General features: G+C 33.2%; 1 long non-coding RNA gene across 3 annotated transcripts in view; it reads left to right on the top strand.

The window, feature by feature from the left end:
- LOC140696901 (uncharacterized) overlaps window positions 1-22,415 on the top strand; it is a 133,692-nt gene that overhangs the window by 77,521 nt on the left and 33,756 nt on the right. The window contains exons 3-6 of one of the 3 annotated variants that reach the window (XR_012073550.1): window positions 3,451-3,551; window positions 16,528-16,569; window positions 18,480-18,547; window positions 19,974-20,046. This is a non-coding gene — a long non-coding RNA (uncharacterized lncRNA). The remainder of the gene's footprint in view (window positions 1-3,450; window positions 3,552-16,527; window positions 16,570-18,479; window positions 18,548-19,973; window positions 20,047-22,415) is intronic. The other 2 variants (XR_012073549.1, XR_012073551.1) reach the window with 2 other exon arrangements.

Raw genomic sequence — 22,415 nt, 5'->3', positions numbered from 1 at the left:
TTATTATACCATATTTATTTTATTTGAGATTATGAACAAGTGTTTTATCTAACAAATTCACTTCAAGATCTCTACCATTTCCTGTTTGTTTCATTTGCCATTGTGTGTGGCAATGGAAACCGAATAATCACTTTGGTGTGTTAAACTTGTGAGCCTAAGTAATGCAGGTTACCAAAAAGAGAGAATTCATTACAAGATCTGATTTTGGTTTAATTATACAAAAGTCAATATTTTCTTGCCTTCAATAATTTCCTTTGGTGCTGATTTTGAATCTCCTATAATGCTCTCTTACTATGTTAGCTATATCAGTACACTCCTTTTATCTGCATCTAAGTGGTATCCAACATTTTCCATTCCTTTTAAAATGTTATATATATGTATACTATTTTTGACCTACAATCCTGGTTTAGTAATCACTTTTCCATGGCCATTTCACTTATGAGACCTCTCAATCATGTTGGTATCTATGAAATCATAGAGTTGTTAACATTTCAGGGTTAATTTTTACCCATATCTTATATTCTAATTTTGTTATCAATATTTTTTTTTACATTTTTTGGAAACACTGGACATTTCTCCCTTTTAAAAATCTCTTTCAGACATGCTACCACCTGTATTTTATGTCATCTATACTCTGTTCTCTTCTGTATATTTCTCACATTTTACCTCATCTTTGATTCAAAGTTTTCAATTGAATTGAAATTTTATAGCAAGACACATCATTCTTGACTTGATGATAAATTATTTGTCAAAAACTTAATATCCTTATAATATTAGCTGAATTATTTGTCAAAAACTTAATATCCTTATAATATTAGCTGCAGTCCAGAAAGTAAAATACCATTTAACACCATATTCGTGAATTTGTCATATTTCCCTTTTTTTTTTTATTCTTTCAGTTTTTGGCCCGTATTGTTTGTTTTATGAGGGGAAGGTAATCAGGTTTTTTTCATTGATTTCCGCTTGGAGGAGGTACTGGGGATTGAACCCCGGATCTCTTGGATGCTGAGCATGCGCTCTACCACTTGAGCTATACCCTTCCCCTCTTTTTTTTCTTTCAGTTTTAATTCTCCAATTCTTATGCGATAGAAGCAGGAGTTATTAATGATTTAGATTTTTTTTTCAGTCTTGGCACATTTTAGTCATATTTCAAACAACTATTTCTAAAAATAATGTACCTCTTCTTTATCTCCTTTCTCCAGAAATCATATACTATTATTAGATTTCATGACCTAAAAGCAAGACACCATCAACCAGAGGGGAAAATGATACTTGAAGGACTACATCAATGTCCCTCATGGTTCCCTTTTAAGTGGGAAGTTTTCATGTTTAACAATTATTATGACAAATGGTTTCTGACTTACAGGTGATGACAACTTTAAAAAGAGGTGATATGTTTACATTATGACACTAGATAGGGTGTTCATTCTACATAATCTGGCTATTTAAAGGCTTTGGCATAGTTCATAGGGCCATGTTGGTGTAGGAAATATTAAGTGATTATACATTCACTAACATGGTTCCATGAACTATGCTTTGACATTTAAATATAGCAACTATAATGATTTTAATAAAATTTTGGAAATTAATTGAAAAGTGCCAAATGCATTTTAAACACTGTCATTATCACTACTTGGTAAAAAGATAAATCATCTCCAGCTGAGTAGGAAGAAAGAAAAAGGAAAGGGAGACATTGAAAACTGAAAAAAAAATGCAATCATTAAGTCTAGTAGCACTTGGCATTTAAATCTTTATTCCATGCTCCATACTCATAATGTAAGAAAAATATATTTGTAATTTACAAATAATTCATTTCATTTATGCTTTAAACATTTGCCTCAGATATTGCTGAGTATAGTCAGTTTAGTATTTCACAGACTAATACTAGCCAGGTCACCTCCTTGAACAGCTGTCATGCATAAAAAGCCTCTTCTAAGAATGTTTAGTTTTTCATACGGTTCCTATTTGCATTTTTGGATGTATGTGCAAAGTGTTCCTATGAAGCAATGTGAAATAAAATAATATTTAATTTTGAATGTGGTTCAATACTTACTGAAATAATATAATCCATACTTATTTATTTCCCTATAGTAACTATTAAAGATTGCTTTCACTGCTGTTTATTTTGTTAAATAAGCATCATGTTACTTATGACTTGAGCTATATACTGTGACGATACCAGCTTTTTGGATATTGAATCCTGCTCAATATCCTTTCCAATCCTTCAGTCTGGGATGGACTCAGATAGGGAGATAATAACCAACAATTATGTCAACTACATCTTGATCTTGGAATGCCATTGCCATCTGCCAAAATATCTCTCTACACCACTGAGCTCTACCCTTTATTTGGACTTGGTAATGTCATCTCCTGAGTGAAGAGGTTCCAGTGTACTTTTAACATACTGGAAAAATACAGAATACAAAAGCATGTTCCTTAGATGAGAAAGTTACAAGAATAAAGTAAAAAAAAAACCTAGCTTCATTACTCTTTTACATCATGTCAACCTCAGCATTAGTTTTATACAAATAAATTGCTCTAATATAAATTGATCATCCATGAGCCAGTGTGACATATTTCATACTAAGGGCATATGGGGAAATAAATACATTCCTGAGAATATAAGGTAAGATGAGAAGCAAGTAAAAAAAAAATTCTAGAAAGAGTAAGGCCAAGGCTCTTTTATGAAAAAAAAATCCTTAAGAATTATGAAGAACAAACTTGAGATAACTGAGCATATACGATAGTGTCATGGTTGTGAACCAGGTCGTATGGGATGTGGTTAGAGGATACCTCCCCAGCTCTGCCAGGGCCTCATATCAGAAGCAACATATCAGTGAAACAAGACATTTATCCGTCATAGTGATGTTTGAAAGATGAATGGCAGTATAGGCAGATCAAAAACAAAGAAGTGTTTGGAGCTAGCCTCTAGACTGAGTGTCTGTTAAAGGCAAAGGTATAGACGTTACCAGGTTATGTTAACAGGTACTGTAATGACAACAACACAACCAACAGCATAGTGCCTATCCCTGACAAGTGCAGGGTCCCTCAGATGGTTACATAAAGTGACATTAAAATTAAAATTTTGTCATTTGTATCGGTAGCTAAAGCATTCAGGTAGACATGTACAACCAACTGAGAAGCCGTGGCCATAGGAAACCCAAAGTTTGTTTGCTTGCTTTTATAAGAGGTTCATTTATAAGAAACATTTATTGATGTCCATCTTCCACCTTTCAAGGTTTGGCCCATGGGTAGTAACTTTAGTGCATTTCCAGGAACATGCATGTGTGAGTATGCGATTTTTGCAGTATTCCACACACAGCATCAAGAAGGCCCAGAGTAGAAAGCAAGAGAAATAGGAGGGCTTAGTTGTCCTCACAGGTTGTACTTTTTCTCACAGGCTTTAGCATTCTTTTGCATTCCCTCATTCCATGTCCGTATTTTTTCCAGACAGCCTGCAGGTCTGGCCTCAACCAACTTCAACCCTACCACCAGCCAAGGAGTAAAAATCTTCCGTAAGCTGCTTTACCAGCATACTTCCGTGGCCAGTGGTGAGTGACTTTCCATTGATCCTTTGTCATCTTTAATATCTTTACTTCCCCAACTTCACCCACAATTTTAGGACTTAATTCTCATAATATAAGTTTTATTTCTCATTACTCATAATGGTTGAATTGACCTGGCTGAAATGATAAATATATAGGTATAAAAGTAAGACAAAAATGTATATAATTATTTATTTGACTCATTATGTAGGATTTTGGTAACTGTCAGATAGTAAATAACAATAAGTTGTTTTTTGGACAATAAATAACCAATATGATGTCTATAATGCCCAGATATAGTTAACTAACAACTCACACAAAAATAATAAAATATGTATTGGAGTAGAATATTATTTGAAATGATATCATTGTGCCAAAAATTTAGAGTCATTTCCATTACATTAAATTTAGAAAGGAACAAAATGAAGGAGGCAAAAGGCCAGGTTGTTCTTCTGTCTTCTTTGAAAGAGAGTTTGCCTGGGTAAGTAGGGAAGATCATAAAGAAAATAAAAGCAAATAAAGAATCCATTTGTGGGCTTTATCTGTAATGAAAAATCACACACTTGAGGTTTACAGAAATGAATAACAGCAAGATGGCATAAGGATTTATCTGAGAACAGGTGGCAGAAAAGAAAGAAAGCCAGTTTAGTGATGGCCTCCACTAGCGGCAGACACTGATAAGATATGTGAATATGAGAATTACATGAAAAAAAGCTAATAAAAATGTTTTTGGAGTTTCTGTCTAATACAGTCTTGTCAAATTTTAATGGGTATTATATATCACCTTGTGGTCTTAAAATACATATTCATAGTCAGTAGATCTGGGATACGACCTAGGTTTCTGGATTTCTTAGGTGATGCCAATACTATAGGTCTGTGGTCAACATACTGTTCAGCAAGGATCTTATAGAAATTAGTTGTAACCAAGGAAAGAAACATACTATAGGAAAGGAGACATATAGATGACCAAATGTAATCAAAGCTGGCTTCCTTTATTTCACATTGCTTGTGAAATGTATCTATATTGCTTCACAGATAGCAGTTCTGATGTTATGTGAGGTCAGGTAGGAGAATATTCATTGCTGCATAGCATTCTATTGCATAAACATACCACATGTTATTTTTCAACTACCCCTGCTGATGGGCATTTGAGTTTCTTCCTAACTGGATTATGAACAATGCTGGTATGAGCATGCTTATGCATACCATTTAGTGCGTTGTTACTCGAATTAAGAGGAACAGAGTTTGCAGACAGACATCCAGCCAGCATGCCTCTCCCTGAGATACAGAAGTTTGCCCACACTAGACCTGATCCTCTGAGTGTGTTGACCAAACCACTGAAAGCAGCAGTGGTCACTGGGCAGGAACAGGGAGAGAAGGGCAGGCAGAGAAGGAACGTCTGAGGGAGCCCTGGGCACCAAGAGAAAGAACAGCTCCCAGGGAGTCAGTGAGTCTGTAGATGGTGTGACTGTATGTCAACTAAGAATCCAAGCCCTTCTTGCATGCTCTGTTGTCCCATGGTCTTTACTTGTAAAACACAAATTCAAAAATACAATTATTAGCTGTGTCACCTTGGAGGTTAGGATGTGGATCAACTCAACCAGTAACTAGGTCAGCAGGTGTCTTGGATTGAACCAGATGTCTAGGATGACCACACTTGCATATGTGGTGTTTCGTTAAGTTTCAGCTGAAGCAAAGGAAACAGCTTGACCACATGTTGACCATCATCTAACAGGCTACACTTGCCTTCTAACTGTTGACTAATTAGCAAAATGACTCCATTGCGTTGCTGCCTTGCATCCATTTTGTGTGGCTAAGCAGCCTGCAGGGGGCTTCGAACTTACTCCAGATCCTCCTGAGAGTGTGAGACCTGGATAACAGCCTGCAGAGTCACAAGTAAGTTCCTGATAGGACTTCCCTAATCCCTGATGATAAGCATTCTCTCCAGCTCCTTCTCCTTGTACACCCCTTAGATGGAGCTTACCAAAAGCCCAATCTTTTTGGTTTGAATTGACAATTTGGCCCCAGCCCATGAAAGCCAGAAACGCTCTACTCTGGATAGCTAATAAGGGCTTATGCCCCAGATCCTGCAGCTCACTCTCCACCTGCACCCTGCCTTGACCTTCTGAGTGGTCCCTCCAAGCTGCCATGTAATTCCTCCAGAGTCTTGCAGTCTTTGTTGAACCAGGCTCATCATTTGAATACCCTGTGACTCTACTTAACAAATATTAATTAATAAAAGTCACAACACTTGTGCAATTGTGGTTTGAGGGTTCCCCCAAGCAGCAAACCAGCAAGTCCCATGTGAAAACACTTTTCACGGCATTGCTTGTATCTCATGCTTCAATATCTCGTTGGCCAGAGCAAGTCACAAGGCCACCCTAGACTGAGTGTGGGACCATACTGGCAAAGGGCTTGGTTATAGGGAGAGGAATAATTTGCAGCCATTTTTCCAAACTACCGAGCTCAGAAAATTGTATACTTTATATCTGTGCTCTCCCCATGTGTTAATTATACAACAATAAAATCAATTAATTAAAAAAATATAGACAATCTAGGAGAACACTTAGCACAACTTCTGAACCTCTTAGTGCTTTAGCTCAGATGGGTTGATTTGGTTTCCAATTGACTATTTTTTCTACTCTAGAAATTTTTTTTAAATTTTTACTTCTTTATTGAAGTATAGTCAGTTTACAATGTTGTGTTATTTTCTGGTGTACAGCAGAGTGATTTATTTATATTGATATAATTTTCCTCATATAATTTTATATTTCTTTTTCATTATAGGTTATTAAAGATATTAAGTATAGTTCCTTGTGCTATACAGTAGGACATTGTTGCTTATCTATTTTGAATACAGTAATTAATATCTACAAATCCCAAAATCCTAATTTATCCTTCCCCACTCTCTTACATCCCTGGTAACCAAAAGTTTGCTTTCTATGTCTGTAAGTCTGTCTCTGTATTGTAAATAAGTTCATTTGTAACTTTTTTTTTATTCCACATGTAAGTGATATCATATGGTATTTTGCTTTCTCTTTCCGGCTTACTTCACTTAGCATGACTTCAAACTAAGTATATTCTACTTAATATGGGTCTCCAGATCCACCCGTGTTGCTGCAAATTGCATTATTTCATTCTTTTTTATGGCTGAGTAGTATTCCATTGTATAAATATACCACAATCAGATATATGCCCAGGAGTGGGATTGCTGGATCACAGGATAAGTCTATTTTGTGTTTTTTGAGAAATCTCCATACTGTTTTTCATAATGGCTGCTCCAAAATACATTCCCACCAACACTGTAGGAAGGTTCCCTTTTCTCCAGCATTTATAGTTCATGGACTTTTTAATGATGGCCATTCTGACTGGCATGAGTTCATATCTCACTGTAGTTTTTATTTGCATTTCTCTGATAACTAGCAATATTAAGCACTTTTTTTTTTCATGTGCCTATTGGCCATTTGTATGTCTTCACTGGAGAAATGTTTGTTTAGGTCTTCTGCCCATTTTTGGATTGCTTGTTTTTGTTGTTGTTGTTGTTACTGAGTTGTATGAGCTGTTTGTATATTCCAAAAATTAAACCCTTGTCAGCTGCATCGTTTGCAAATATTTTCTCCCTTTCTATAGGTTGTCTTTTTGTTTTATTTATGGTTCCTTTGCTGTGCAAAAGCTTATCAGTTTAATTAGGTCCCATTTGTTTATTTTTGCTTTTATTTCTATTGCCTAGGTAGACTGCCCTAGGAGAACATTGCTAAGATTTATGTCAGAGAATGTTTTGCTTATGTTCTCTTTTAGGAGGTATATGGTATCTTGTCTTATGTATAAGTCTTTAAGCCACTTTGAGTTTTCTTTTGTGTATGGTGTGAGGGCGTGTTCTAAGTTCACTTATTTACATCTGGCTGTCCAGTTTTCCCAGCACCACTTGTTGAAGAGACTATCTTTTCTCCATTGTATATTCTTGCCTCCTTTGTTGAAGATTAATTGACTGTAGATATGTGGAAATTTTTAATTTCGGGGTTTTTTTTTTGGTAAGAACAGCTTCAAGTTATTTTTATGGGTAAATGTTATACATGTACATTGTTTAACCAACCTTTTCCATAAATGTGATTATTTTTCATGAAATAGCAAGCAGCTTATGTCTCATTCTTACAATGATGTATCCTAAATGGCAAGAGTTTTTGTCTATAAAAATAAAAATGCATTTCCTATATGGAATGTTCATGTAAGTAATCTCAGTATTGTCTGATGTGTTATTTTAATGCATTTAATTTAATTTAAATTTTTACAAGTTAATGGTATTTTATAAATGACTGAACTTCATTTGCCCCAATGGGCAAGACTTGTAAAGGATACACATGTCCTACCTTTCTTGTCTGATATTTCACTTACATTTTTGCTCAGTTAAGTTAAGGTAATAATTAAGATTTAAATTGTTTTATGCTTTCAAATATTCTATTTAGCTCCAAACCATTTCAATTAGTACCATTTTCCTTTGATAGCGAAAGCATCTTTTCATAGATTCAAGTGACTCTTCTACAAGGCCATACTTTCTCCCATTATATTACAGTCCTTTGTAAAACAGAGTAACAAAAGCCTTTTTTAAAGGTCAGAAAATGATATCAAGAGCCACCCTCTGTCAATTTTGTATTGCTGCTCCTAAAAGAAATTCAATCATACTTACTACAATCCTCCTTTTATGAATTCCTGCTGGCCAAAAATGACTTACATACCTAATTTTTAGGTCATAATGGAAGACACTCAAGTGCTCTGTGTCCCTGAAATTTTGACATTTACAACCTGAAAGCTACTAGAATTTAACCCACCACATATTATATTTTTCTTCTATTTTTTTTTAATTTTTACACTTTCAAGTTGTAATTTATGAACATTTTGTTTATTGTGCCTCAGTTTCAATGTATTGTGTGCATTTTTTCAAATATGTTTTGGTCTCCTCTTCATCACTGCGTTCTAAATTTCATCACAGCCAAATAACTAATTGGATGATATTAAGGTACTTCTTTTTTCTAAAATAAGTCAATTTTTTAAATCATGAATTTAGAACAGACTTCTTCCCTATTTTTCTTTCTGTCTAGCAATCTATTAAACTACATCTATCTATACTTGACTACATTTTGTCAATTCTAAGAGGCATGTTTTCCACATTTTAAAGCCTCTGAAACTGAATGGTATCTTAAAATGATGTCATTTTAAAATTACTGCTGCTTGAATAGCTGTCACGACATGGTTGTCATTGCTTGTGTGTATGCAGAAATTGATCATACTTGTCATAATTTTGCCTCTTCAGTTAACCTAAGTGTATTGTTGATATTAAAATGTTAGATTTAATTGTCATATAATCTGTAAAACAGATCAGTTTAGAAATTCATTGTATATACATATATAGAGAAAGAATTCAAGCATGCAGATGTAAATGTAATTGTATTGAAGCAAGTAGTTATCATTGGAGAAATGATGAAAATGTCTTATATTCTTACAAAACAACAGCCAACTGCTCTATATTATGTAAGAAAGGAAAATATCTATGAGTAGATATAGCTTTGTTATATTTTATTAGATGAGCTACAACAAAAAAGACTCTCTCAAGAAAAAAATTTTTTTAAAAAAAGACTCACATCAGAATGAAACTGATCCAGGGTAACTATAAATTATATTTTAAAATAATAATACATTTGAGAATATATTTGGATCCCAGTGAGAAGAACTTAATAGAAGAGAAGAAATTGAATTCTGGGTGGAAATGATATATTTCGGGCCAAGGTTTTAAAGCAGTCGTTATTTCTCCCAGCTCCTAGGCCCCTTGATGCAGATGCCAAAGAGGAAGACACTCAGTCTTTAATGACAGATTGAATGACAGTGGCCCCACTGAAATAGATATCCTTAAATAAATGTTTATTTTCTGTACCAGGTTTTTCTTTTTAAATAAAATTTTGGTCAATTTTAACTAATACATTGATATTGTGCCATTTGTAAATTAGTATGACTGTCTAATAAGTAATCTCACAATGTTTCAGGATCCTTAAAAAGGTATGTCTACTTTTAATACATTTTAACTAAGGCAAAATACTGTAATTCTTCTCTAAGGACTTACATATCGTTTGTTATGTAAGTCCTTAGAGGTAAACACGAAATTGCGGTTTATCTTAAAGAATAAGTTGGAAACAACATAACTGCCCATAGTTTGGGAATAATATCAAAATGATAATGTATCTTTACAAAATAATATTCTTTAGCTATGAAAACATGCCTTGGAGTACTGAAGAATAACTTTTAAGCCATCAAAATATAATAAATTAATAAATAAGATATATCACTATGTATTATATTTTTCGTTTTTTAAAGAAAAAAACAGAGGAGTCTATGAAAAGTTTAACCATCAGTACCAAGGTGGTGAGATTATGCATGTATGCACTTTATACACTTACGTGGTGAACATCTTTCCTATAAATTATTGTGACCCAAAAATTTCATTAAAATTTTGACTATTTTAGTGGATTCAAAATTAATAGCAGTTAGAAGTATACATTGGCTTTCATAGGTCAGATCATAATCATAATTTAACTAGAAATGTTTGGTAGAAATGTTTCCATAATAATATAACTATTTGAATAATATGAATTGTGTATAAAGCATTATATAGTAGATATTTGTTTTAATATATTATGCTGATGCTATTAATATGTAAAATAGATCAATGAACAAAGTTTCCTTAATGCATATCTAGGAAATATCTTTTTGAAATAAAAAAACAAAATCTTGAGCAACAATAGAGGGAAAATACATTTTCTAAAATGCATCATTTCAATGGCCTTCTAAACTAATTCATAAAATATAAAGAATATATTTAAGTCAGGGAAAAAAGTGCACAATGCATCTGTTTCTACCCAGAGAAGACTTTCTAGCCCTGTATGAAATATTTGTATAATGCAGACAGATTCCTCCCTAGGGAAAGTCATTATCTCTGCACTATTTCATTCCCAAAAGTATTAATTTTCCTCTTTGATTAGATTTAAAGAGAATCAACAGTGAATGGATTTGACTACAGCTAGTAAAGTGCTTGTAATACAGAGCTGTTCAATAAATATTAATTATATCAATAAAAATATTAATACGCATAAAAATGTAGCTAAATCTCCAGAATTAGTGATATGTAATATTATGCCTTCTACATAGCTAAAGCCATGTTGTATGCAATCATAATATTAAAATACAACTAATTTTTAAAAGTTTAATACATTTTAACTTCCACTGACATGGTTATAATTTTTACAGTGTGAGAGAGTTGTATTCAGATGTAGGCAATTTGACTACAGACTAAAGGGCCAGGCGATAGAAGGGAAAATGAGCATGTAGAAGTAGAGCAGCTTCTTGGTGACAGATGACTATGTACTTGTAAAAATTTATAGCATCCCAGCAAGGAGAGAACGGAAGTCCTTTGAAGACAGGAACTGTGTTCTATTTCACTCTGCACTTACAGCTTCTATGTCAATAAAATTTACAGAGTGAAAATGATGTAAATTTTTGTTAAAAATAGACAAATTTTGTTCAGTTTATTCATTAAATTCATTTTGTTAAAATAAATAAGTAAATGACATTGAACAATTATATAGCTCAAGCAAAGAAGTGAATCGTACTATATAAATCCTCCAAACACAGCCAAACACCCACAATCCTATCAAAATCTTCAAATTATTTTAGTTAAATAGCACTTAAACATAATCTTATGTAGCCTTCTTTAGAAATTTAATCTTGAAACATTTCATATTTTTCTTGTCTCTCTAGATTGAGAAATATTGATTTAGAGAAGCTTCACTGACAGCATAATAAAAGAAGAATGTTCAATTTAAATGATTGATTATAATTACATTTCTTTCAGCTTGCTTTTAAAGAATAGAAGAAACTAATGGATAAGTGATTACTTATCCACGTAAGTGATAATAAGTCTACATTTTTAATAAAAGCAAATTATAACATCTATCTCTTTTAATATTATGAGTCCATAAGAAGGATTAGTATTCATATCCAAAATAGATTATAAAATATCTACATACGAGTATAAACACACATTGATACACAAAGGAAAAACAACAAAGAATCTATGAGTTGGGGCTTGGTCACAGTTATATTATGAAAAATACTTGCTCTTGAACAAAAACTATTAGATATTTCTTCAACTAGGTTAAATAGTCCTTGGAACTAGATAAATTTCATACAACTTTAAATTGGTTACAGTACTAATGGCTGACTAATACAAGTCGTAAGTACCACTAGGTGCATGTTATTTTTATTGATGGAAACTTGATCTTTACTAGAAATTAAAGACTTGAGAATCAACTGCAAGTGTGGTATAGAACTCCTGTTCTTAACCTACATAAAGTTTATCAATCAAGGCAGACGTTTTATGTAGATAGTGGATGTATGATGTTTTTAAATAAACATGTTTGTTCATATAGAAAACAATGATCATGTGTGATTTATGTACCTGCTGCTTTTAAAAGTTAGTTAAACAGTAACCCAACTAAAACTAGCTAGAAGAGCAAAGGATATAGAAAGACGTTTTTATTCCTTTAATCAGGTTTCTTGTTCCATTACTTTCTGTTTGTATCAACTGTTATTTCCCTTTTTGGGGGAATGGTGGTGGTCATTAGGTTTATTTAATTATTTACTTTAATGGAAGTAGTGGGGATTGACCCTAGGACTTCATGTGTACTAAGCATGCACTCTACCAACTGAGATGGTAAGAGGCATAGAGTCATCCCAAATGGTTTAAATCATAAAGCAGAGAGAATAGTCATGCCTCTTCAAACCCTTTGCTACATAATAGGTGAAGAGAGGAAGAAATGTTACAGAGAAACCTCAAGATAGTGAAATAATCATGGGAAGAAGCGCACGTGTGTGTGTGTGTGTGTGTGTGTGTGTGTGTACATATACATAATTAATTAATGGGGAACATTGCAGAACCACCACATTTAAAAATTAAGGTTGGTGAAGTAATTATGCCCTGTGTGTGTAGATCCATATTCTTGCCATGAAGAAGCCCCAACAGAATGAAAATCGAAGATAGTAAAATTCTACTGGAGAGTGGGGGGCCACTTTCTTTAGAGGAAGAATTATCAGGATAGTAGAAAGAATCACTTTTTCCTTACTATTCCTAATGTTAATATTTAGTCTTATTTTTGTAAAGCAAGCATTTCAAGTATTTTCATGTTAGAGTGGTATTTTACTACTGTTACAGTAAGATTTTTCTGGCTATGACTTGCTAAATGAAAATTTATGTGAAAGTCATGAGGGAAAAACACATTTTCAACATAAATATTATTTCGTATAGTCTTGTGATTTATAAAAGTATTTTAATTCATATGTTATATGCAATATACCTTTATTTTCAATATTTACTTTCATTGAGAGGCTATACAATATAAGATTTATGTTCCATAATCCTGGTCTCATTGTTTTATCACAGAAAATCACAAAATAACATTCATCTGAAAGAAAATACTCTTCTTTCGTAAATGTCACACAGAAAAATAAGAGCATGATTCATAGAACTGAAATTAATGCCAATAATGATAAGCAGCTGTGCGATTAGCAGTAGGTTAGAAGACAGTGGGTACTAAGTTGTCTGAATAGACCGGTTTTATAACTCAAACTGTTCAACTGTAAATATATGAAATGATTGGATGCACACACATCAGTTACTCTCTCCTTCATGTTCCACTTTCATCGACAGTTCAAGCAAATGAGCTGACTAGTGGATTATTAATAAAAAGAATTGATTAGCTCAGGGCAATGATAATATTATTTAATGTGGCAACAAAAATATTTTAATAACTAACAATTATAATAATAAGTTTAATAATTTATTGATTTAGAGTTTTTCATTTGGTTTGCACAGGAGTCACGAAATTTATGTTTATTTTCTTTCTTTTTTTAATTTTCGTGTAGCTTATGGGTTCCAGGCATTTAAGGAAATTCCCATGACAAATGTTGTTGGATTCAGTTTGCTCATTTTTGTTGAGGAATTTTGCATCTATATCCATGAGTGTTATTGGTCTGTAGTTTTATTTTCTTGTAATGTCCTTGCCTGGTTTTGGTGTTAGATTAATGCCGGCCTCATAGAATGAGTTAGGAAGTATTTTCTCTGTTTCTGTACTCTGAAAGGGATTACAGAGAATTGGTAAATTTCTCCCTTAAATGTTTGATAGAATTCACAGTCAACCCATGTGGGTCTTTAATATATATAGGCCTCTTCAGATTGTCTGTTTCCTCTTGTATGGGTTTTAGAAAATTGTATCTTTCAAGGAATTGGTCCATCTCATTTAGGTCATCGAAATTGAAGGCAGAGGGTTGTTCAGGGTATTCCTTTATCTCCCTTTAATGTCATAGGATCTGGAGCAATGTCCACTTTTTCATTTATGATATTAGTAATTTGTGTCTTCTCTTTCAATTTCTTATCCTGACAAAAGGCTTATCAGTTTTATTGATCTTTTCAAGGCAACAGCTTTTGGCTTCATTGATCTTCTCAATTAATTTCCTGATTTCTATTTCATTGATTTAATTCTTATTTATTCTGTTCTGCTTACTCTAGGTCTAAGTTGTTCTTCTTTTTCTAGTTTCCTTAGGTAGAAACTTAGAGGACTGATTCTAGATCTTCCTTTTTTCTCTCTTACACGCATTCGATGATACAAATCTCCCTTTAAGCACTGCTTTCACACTATCTCCCAAATGTGATGTTGTGTTTCAATTTTCATTTTGTTCCAAATATTTTTTACTTTCTCTTGAGATTCTTCTTGTACCTATGTTTTGTTTTGAAGTATATTGGTGAATCTCCATGTATTTGGATATCCTCCAGTTGTATTTCTGATATTAATTTGTGTTTAAGTCCATTGTGATTTGAGATAAAACATTACATGATTTCTGTTCTCTTAAGTTTCTTAAGTTGTATTTTATGGCCCAGAATGTGGTCCATCTTGATAAATGGTCCATGTGAGCTTGAGAAGAATGTGTACTATGTTGCTGGATAAAGTCGTCTACAGATGTCAGTTATACCCTATTTACTGATAGTATGGTTGAGTTCACCTATCACCTATGTCCTTATTGATTTTCTGCCTGATGGATATGCCCTTTCTGACAGAGGGGTTTTGAAGTCTCCAACTGTGATAGTGGATTCATCTGTTTCTCTTTGCAGTCTATTAGTTTTGGCCTCACATAGTTTGACACTCTATTATTAGTGGCCAATTGATTTTCAGCTAGGGTGCCACAGTAATTTAATTGAGAAAAACAATCTTTTTGAGTAATGACTCCGAGACAAATAGTTATCTATATGCAAAAGCATGGAACTAGATATTTACCTCCCACCAAATACAAAAGTTAACTCAAAAATGAATCATAAACCTAAATGTAAGAGATAAATGTATAAAACTCATAGACGAAAATATATGAGTAAATATTCATGACCTTGAGACAGACTGAGCCTTCTTAAAAATGGTATCAAGAGAAAGAAAACTGAGGTCCAGCACGTTGGAAAAAAAAAAAAGAGAAAGAAAAATACCATATGAGATCGCTCATATGAGTAATCTAAACAAACAAACAAACAAACAGCATAAATACAAAACAGAAACAGACTCATAGACATAGAATACAAACTTGTGGTTGCCAAGGGGGCAGAGGGTGGGAAGGGATAGACGGGATTTCAAAATTGTAGAATAGATAAACAAGATTATACTGTATAGCACAGGGAAATATACACAAGATCTTATGGTAGCTCACAGAGAAAAAAATGTGACAATGAATATATGTATGTTCATGTATAACTGAAAAATTGTGCTGTACACTGGAATTTGACACAACATTGTAAAATGATTATAAATCAACAAAAAATGTTAAAAAAAAAAAACCACAGGTGAAAAGAATATATACACAAATTGATTTCATAAAAATTAAAAATGTGTTTCAAAAGACATTGTGACTCACAGATGTAGAAGACAACCTTATGGGAGAAAGGGGGTGGGGAAAGATAAATTGGGAATACCATATTTGTAGGTATTAACTACTATATATATAAAATAGATAAACAACAAGGTCCTACTGCATGGCACAGATCACTATATTCAATATTTGTAATTGCCTATAATGAAAAAGAATACAAAAAGGGATATATATATAGGTAGATAGATATAAATGAATCACTAAGCTATACACCAGAAATTAACACAACATTGTAAATTGACTATACTTCAATAAAAAAGGACAGTATGATGAAAATGAAAAGTCATCCCATAAAATGGGAAAAAAGATTTCTAATCACATAGATGATGATAAAAGTGTAGTATCCAGAATATAAAAGGAACACCTACAATTCTACAATAAAAATACCAGTAACCAAATCTTTAAATGGATAAATGATCTGAATAGATATTTCTCCAATGAATAAATATAAAAATGATATACAAATAGAAAACATTTTGGAATTAGATAGTGGGATGGTTGCATATCTTTGTGAATACACTAATTGTACTTGAAAGATTGACTACTATGGTATTTAACTATATATCAATACAAAATCTTGGTGTGATTGTCAGAAAGTTATACAAATATTATTATCTCTACTTGGACTAAAATTATTCCTTAGTATGTTTTTGTTTTTGTTACAGCGGTAGCTTTTAAGTCATTTGATGTGAAAGGGCTGAATACTAGTATTTAAGACTTTGAAAGGATGTAAAAACCAACTGAAATAAGAGAAATAATTAGAAGCAAATTGATTATTAGTCCCTCTAAAAAATAATATGAGTACATTTATCTAAATGCTCAGTTTAAGCTATAATAACATATCTTAATATTCAGTTTAATCTTGGGATTCAAATGGCCTTTCCCTTAAGCTTAGATGCATATGATTTCACCTGACCAGTGCTATTTTTACTGATACAACATGAAAAATTAACTATTAACTGTCTTGTCTCAGCAAAAACAACTCCAGAGCAGTGTTTGAACCTGTTTGATGAATGTAAGTTTGGCTTCGAGAGCAAAATTAGTACAATTTCTTTATTTCTATTAAGTTCAATTATAAACTCTGGTTCAATTTTCCTTGTTGCTTATATTCTTGCTGTGGGAACAGCAGCCCAAACAGTGCACATGAAGGTTTGTTATCCCTCTAGGTAGGGACCCTGCGTACTATGTGCTTGCCTTAGTTTGGAGATTTCCAGGTATAATTCCTAGGGGAACGTGGTCCCCTGGAGAGGTAGGGACTTTCAATATATGGAAATCTTTAATAACCGTAGCATGAACACAAGGCAAGTTGCATGCAGTAGACACTTGAAAGTCTGCTTTCCACTTAAGAATTAATACCCTGGTGAGGAACATACTGTACAATTTATCACATCAGGGATAAGCCAATTATCCATCCTTGAGATTAGTAGATTCTCTTAGGAGAAATGAATAATTCCTGAGAAGCAGGCTGGAGACTCTCTGAAAAGAACAGACTGACTACTGTGGTGAGAATAGCTCCTGGATCGTTGTTCCCCCTGGTGAGCTCCGTTATGCCCACAGGGTGGAGTGCTTTATACAGAAACATTCTGGTGATTTGTGGTCAGGGTCCAATTACTACAAGATTGAAAGTTGGTGTTAATATGTGAGAATAATTCCAGCCCCAAAAAAGGACTTGTTGAAGGGGATCTGCCCTCTGTAGTAGTAAAAAAAAAAATTATTTAGGTGTTTATCAGGGGCTTGGATGAGAGAAAATAGATTAGACAATCATAAAGATTAGGAGAAATGCTCAGATGAGTGACCTCGTCACATGGTAGAGAAAAGCTCAGGGGAGTTAAAAGCGTGGCAATGATACAGTAGTCTAACAGCATTTGAAAACCCCTTTTAGGCAAGTGCTAAGGTTCATTTAAATAAAATAACACTTATAACAAAGAAAGGAGGAAAAAGGAATAGCACAGATCTCAACATAAGACTCTTTTTCTGTTATCGTAGGTGAAAGCTTTTTATTTTATGCCAACATTGTCTGGATTTCAAGGTGTTTGTTTACCTATCCTTAGTCCAAGATCATCTACTTCTAGGGAATTCTTAAGACCACCTTCAATTCAAGGTCTCATAGCCTTACTAGCACATAATAGAGAAAATCTAGGTTTAGGGGTCAATATTTCCAGATTCATAGGATGTTCAGTTATCAGTTCATATGGAGACTATACATGGGATCTCAAAAAGTGACCCCATTGTAACTAAAGCCAAAGGCAATTCATTAGATCAAAGAAATAAAGGATTTATAAATTGTTGACTAATTTAAGTTTAAAAATTCCATTTTTCTTTTCTACCTTTCTACTTTGCCTAAACTTGAGGGTAATATAGACAAAGGATTTTATTTTAAACTGAGTACCCTTCCCTTCAGAGAGACGGACTGCAGTTCCCTAAAGGCGTTGAGAGTTTGAAAACACCAGAATACTGGATGAGGAAATTGTTTGTAGGAGTTGCCTTGAAAATAATTGTGATCTTTTTTATCCAGCTCTATTGAGATAAAATTGACAAACTGTGCAAGTTTAAGGTGTACAATGTGTTGATACACTTTTATATTGCAAAATGATTAGCACCCTAGAGTTAGCTAATATCCCCACCACATCACATAATCTTTAAGGGATTATGCAAAGCCACAAATATTGAAGTAAGGTCACCATATAAAATACAGGATGCCCATTTTACTTGAATTTTAGATAAACAATTTTTTTTAGTATATGTTAGTATGCCCCAAATGTTAGATGAACATACTTTTACTTTTAAAAAATATTCATCGTTGATCTAAAAGTCAGTTATCTGAATATCCTTTTTTCCCATCTAAATTTAGTGGTCCTACTCTGAAGGATGAGCTATGGGATTAAATAACCTAAATTCACTTTCCTCACTCTCTCTGTTCTTCAGTCAGTTTCCTATTGGACTCAAACTACAGAAGCCCTAGCGAGGAGGTTCCATTACTGCAGTCCACCCAGGTCAGTGCCTGAGGGCAGAGAACAAGAAGGAAACTGTGAGACAGTGTTTTACAAGGGGCAAGCAAAATGCATTCAGCATACTTCAGTTGGGGCTTTCTTTACAGAATGCTTTCTAACCTATCTAGATCTTAAAGTATCTGTAATATTTCACGTCGTTTCTATAAGGCCATTGAGTGAAGTGTTTGTGGTCTCCTCTACGTACAAATATCCGACCACTTAGAGTTACACATTTAATCAGGAGTCTCAGTGTTAGGTCCCCCCACACTATGGATGACTATTTCTATTGTGCATTACAACCCCAGCTCCCAATTTCAGAGGCTAAAATCCAGGTCCAAACACCATCAACTAATTTCATACGAGCCTAAACTTTTAATTCTGACTTTAAGGTGCTTTTTGTGTCAACTGGCATGAAGTCTCGGATGTGCATGTATCTCATATCTTTTTGCATAACTTCTTGTTCACAGCAGGGAGTCTTTGCATCAACTTAGTGTGCTATTATTGTTTTAGCTTTGCACCACCTCTGTCTTTAACAGGTCCATGGGATATTATAATACTTGGTACACAGTTGCAGTTCACCTTACCCAAAAATTGATTAAATTGAGAGACTCAAAAAACTGAACTAACAGATTGACATAAATTAATTTCTATTTGAATGTTTTGTTTAATGTTATGAGTTACCAACAACAACTTACCAAATCTTCAAATAACAGAATATCATTTATACATAAGTTATTTTATCATGATATTTCACTCTAATTCTATATAATTAATAGCTAAGATATTGAATAATTGTCACAATTATTCTTCTAGCTGTTATTTGCAATTGTGCAATGAATTGCTGTTCGTGTACTGAGATTTTTAATAAATATTTCTTCTATTTTTTATTATTAATATATTATAATATTTGTTGCAAGTGTTTTCCCAGGTTATTTATTGTTTTCATTTTTGTGTTTGTTTATTAAATATTACATACAATAGAATACACTCTTTTTGGTTTACATTTCTATGCATTTTAACAAACGCAGAGTCATGTAACCACCACCACATCAAGATAGTTCCATAATCAAAAAGAATTTCCTCCTGTTACCATTTGGTAATCGATCCCTCCACTAACACCAACTCCTGACAAAATCTAATCTGTTTTCCATTTTTATAGTTTCCCCTCCCTAAATACCTTTTTAAAGTTTAAACTATATTTAGACTTCAAGAAAAATCATAGTGATAGTATAGAAAGTTTCTGTTTATCCCCTACCCAGTTTACACTCAAGTTAACATCTTACATAATGTTCACAATGTATACAATTATCAGAACCAGTATGAAAACTAAAGACTTTATTGGAATTTCATCCATTTTTTTCCTCTTTTATCCCCTCCAAGATCCCATTCAAAATTCCACCTTATAATTGTCTCCTTTTAATCTCCGTAGGCTTCTGCACTCTATAATGGTTCTTGAGTATGTCATTGCTTCATCATGAACACTTCCAAGTCCCCACTAACAGGTATTTTGCTAAACATCCCTCAAATCAGGTTTGTCTAAAGTTCTCACAGTATTGGACTGAAGTTATGTATTTGTCGAGGGCACCAGAAAAATTATATTTGCCTCTTAGTCCATCATGTTATGTTTTATCACTCTTCACTACTGGTGATGTTGATTTTGACAAAATAGTTAAGAAGGTTTCGGTCAAGACTGTTCATTCTAGAATTAATGTCTTTTCTCTATAGTTAATGAATATCTTGGGAAAGATTTTGAGAATATACAAATCCCATTTTCTTATTTGACTTTTAGTTGTGTTTATTTTGGCTGACAGACCCTAATTCAGACTCTGCATATGTAATTCAATTTATAATTTACTCTGCGATAACTGCCTCTGGATATATGCACAGAGTAGACTTAACCACATTTCTCTGGGTTAAACTTCACATCACTTTGTCTATTCTTTTAGATTTCGTGGCTTCACATTTTTAGAAATTTTAAAATTAAATGTTAGTATTTCTATTAGTTCTCTGGGAAATATAATATAAATGCTCATTGGTAAGCCAGTTAATCAAAACAATAAAATTCATGAGATTTTTTAAAAAGAATTAAAATACAGACAAGATAAATCTCAATTCAGATTTACTTAGTCTAAGCTAAGGAATTAACCTCCAGTTAAATTCTATAATTTTTCTAAAGAATCAATTACTGTATATGTGTATCTGTGTATTGAAAGGATGATCAAGGAAGCTGTTTTTAATTAAAACTAAATGCAAATGTTATGCAAGTAGACCAGTTTTAATCTTTATGGAGGGTTAAAAATAGAAATATTATAAAATGGGTAGAGTTGTTAATAAATAATCCTAATATGTTTTCACAGAAGTTTTTCTGACCCAGCTTCACCTTAAAGCTGCTGCTGCTACGTTAAATTTCCACAGTATTTAATATGAATATGTCAAACAACAAAATGCATTCCTATTATTTGTTGTTGGTCTATCTTAGATGATTTTGAGCTTTTTTAATTATCTTGCTAGTTTAAAGTGAATTTATTCTCATTCTCTGTTAGGTTAAAACTTTAATGATTATTCTCTTTTATCTTTAAATAGTTCACTTTCCTCCTGCCTCTGCCCATCATAACACTTGAATGAGGCTGGAATTCCCACTGCTTGCTGTGATGAAACCAGTTACACACAAGACTATACATATATCATGCGAGATAACTCTTTCCCCACATAATTACAGATCATATTCTCTCCTTCCTCAATTGTCCATTTAATAAAATACCCAGATTCAGCTAATAAGTGAGTGAAATACTTTTTTTGGTCCTATCTGCTTTCTTCTTAGTTGCATTCTGCTTTAGAGAGTCTGAACTTGCACCATGATCTCAGACTGCCAGCCTCCAGAAGAGTGAGAAATTAATTTCTGTTGTTTGTATGCCACCCAGATTAGTAATCGTGAAGCACAAACTAAGACCTTTTACCAAGGAAGATACACAGATGGCAAATAAGCATATGAAAAGATATCATTAGAGTAATGCAAATTAAAAGACATTCGGGATACCACGACACACCTGTTAGAATAGCCATAATAGCCACTGACACCACCAAATGCTGGCAAGGACATGGAGCAACAGAAATTCTCACTCGTTACTGGTGGGGCGGCAAAATGGTAGTAGCTGGGGAAGACAGTTGTAGTTTCTTACAATTCTAAACATTCTCTTACCATATGATCCAGCAGGTGTGTACCCTTACTTTTTCTCTAAAGGAGTTGAAAACATATATCCACACAAAGGCTTGCATATGGGTGTTTATAGTAGCTTTATACATTATTGCCAAAATTTGAAAGCAACCAGGATTTTCTTTCTGATTCATGTAATCTATACTTCATATAGATAATTAACTAAATGCAATGTGGGAAAATGGATTTGATGCTGGAAAAAAGACATTCATAGAACAAATATAAAATCCAATCAATAAAATCCAACAAATACATAAATCCAAATATAGTCTGTAGTTACTAGTCTCAAGTCAAATTATTAGTTGTGATCATTATACTATAGTTAGATAAATTGTTAACATTAGTAAAAACTGTGTGAAAGATATAGAGAAACTATTTGCATCATTTTCATGACACTTCTTTAGAGCTAAAATTATCTCAAAATGAAAAGCAAATGAAATCAATAATTGGTCCTTTCAATAAGTGTTCAAGTAAATGAATAAAGTGCTGAGACAGCAAATAAATCAGATGGTAAGGGAAAAAGTTTAGGGGAGACCTTTTTGGCAAGACAGCATTTAAGGTGATTTAAGATATGCAACATTATATTTACATGATAGGTGAAAAGCACTAGACAGAGAGAACACCAAATTCAAATACTGAGTACACAAGCTAGTCTGG

The sequence above is a fragment of the Vicugna pacos genome, chromosome 6 (genome assembly GCF_048564905.1).
Source record: "Vicugna pacos chromosome 6, VicPac4, whole genome shotgun sequence".
Taxonomy (NCBI): Eukaryota; Metazoa; Chordata; class Mammalia; order Artiodactyla; family Camelidae; genus Vicugna; species Vicugna pacos.
This window is presented reverse-complemented; position numbering and strand designations above follow the sequence as displayed.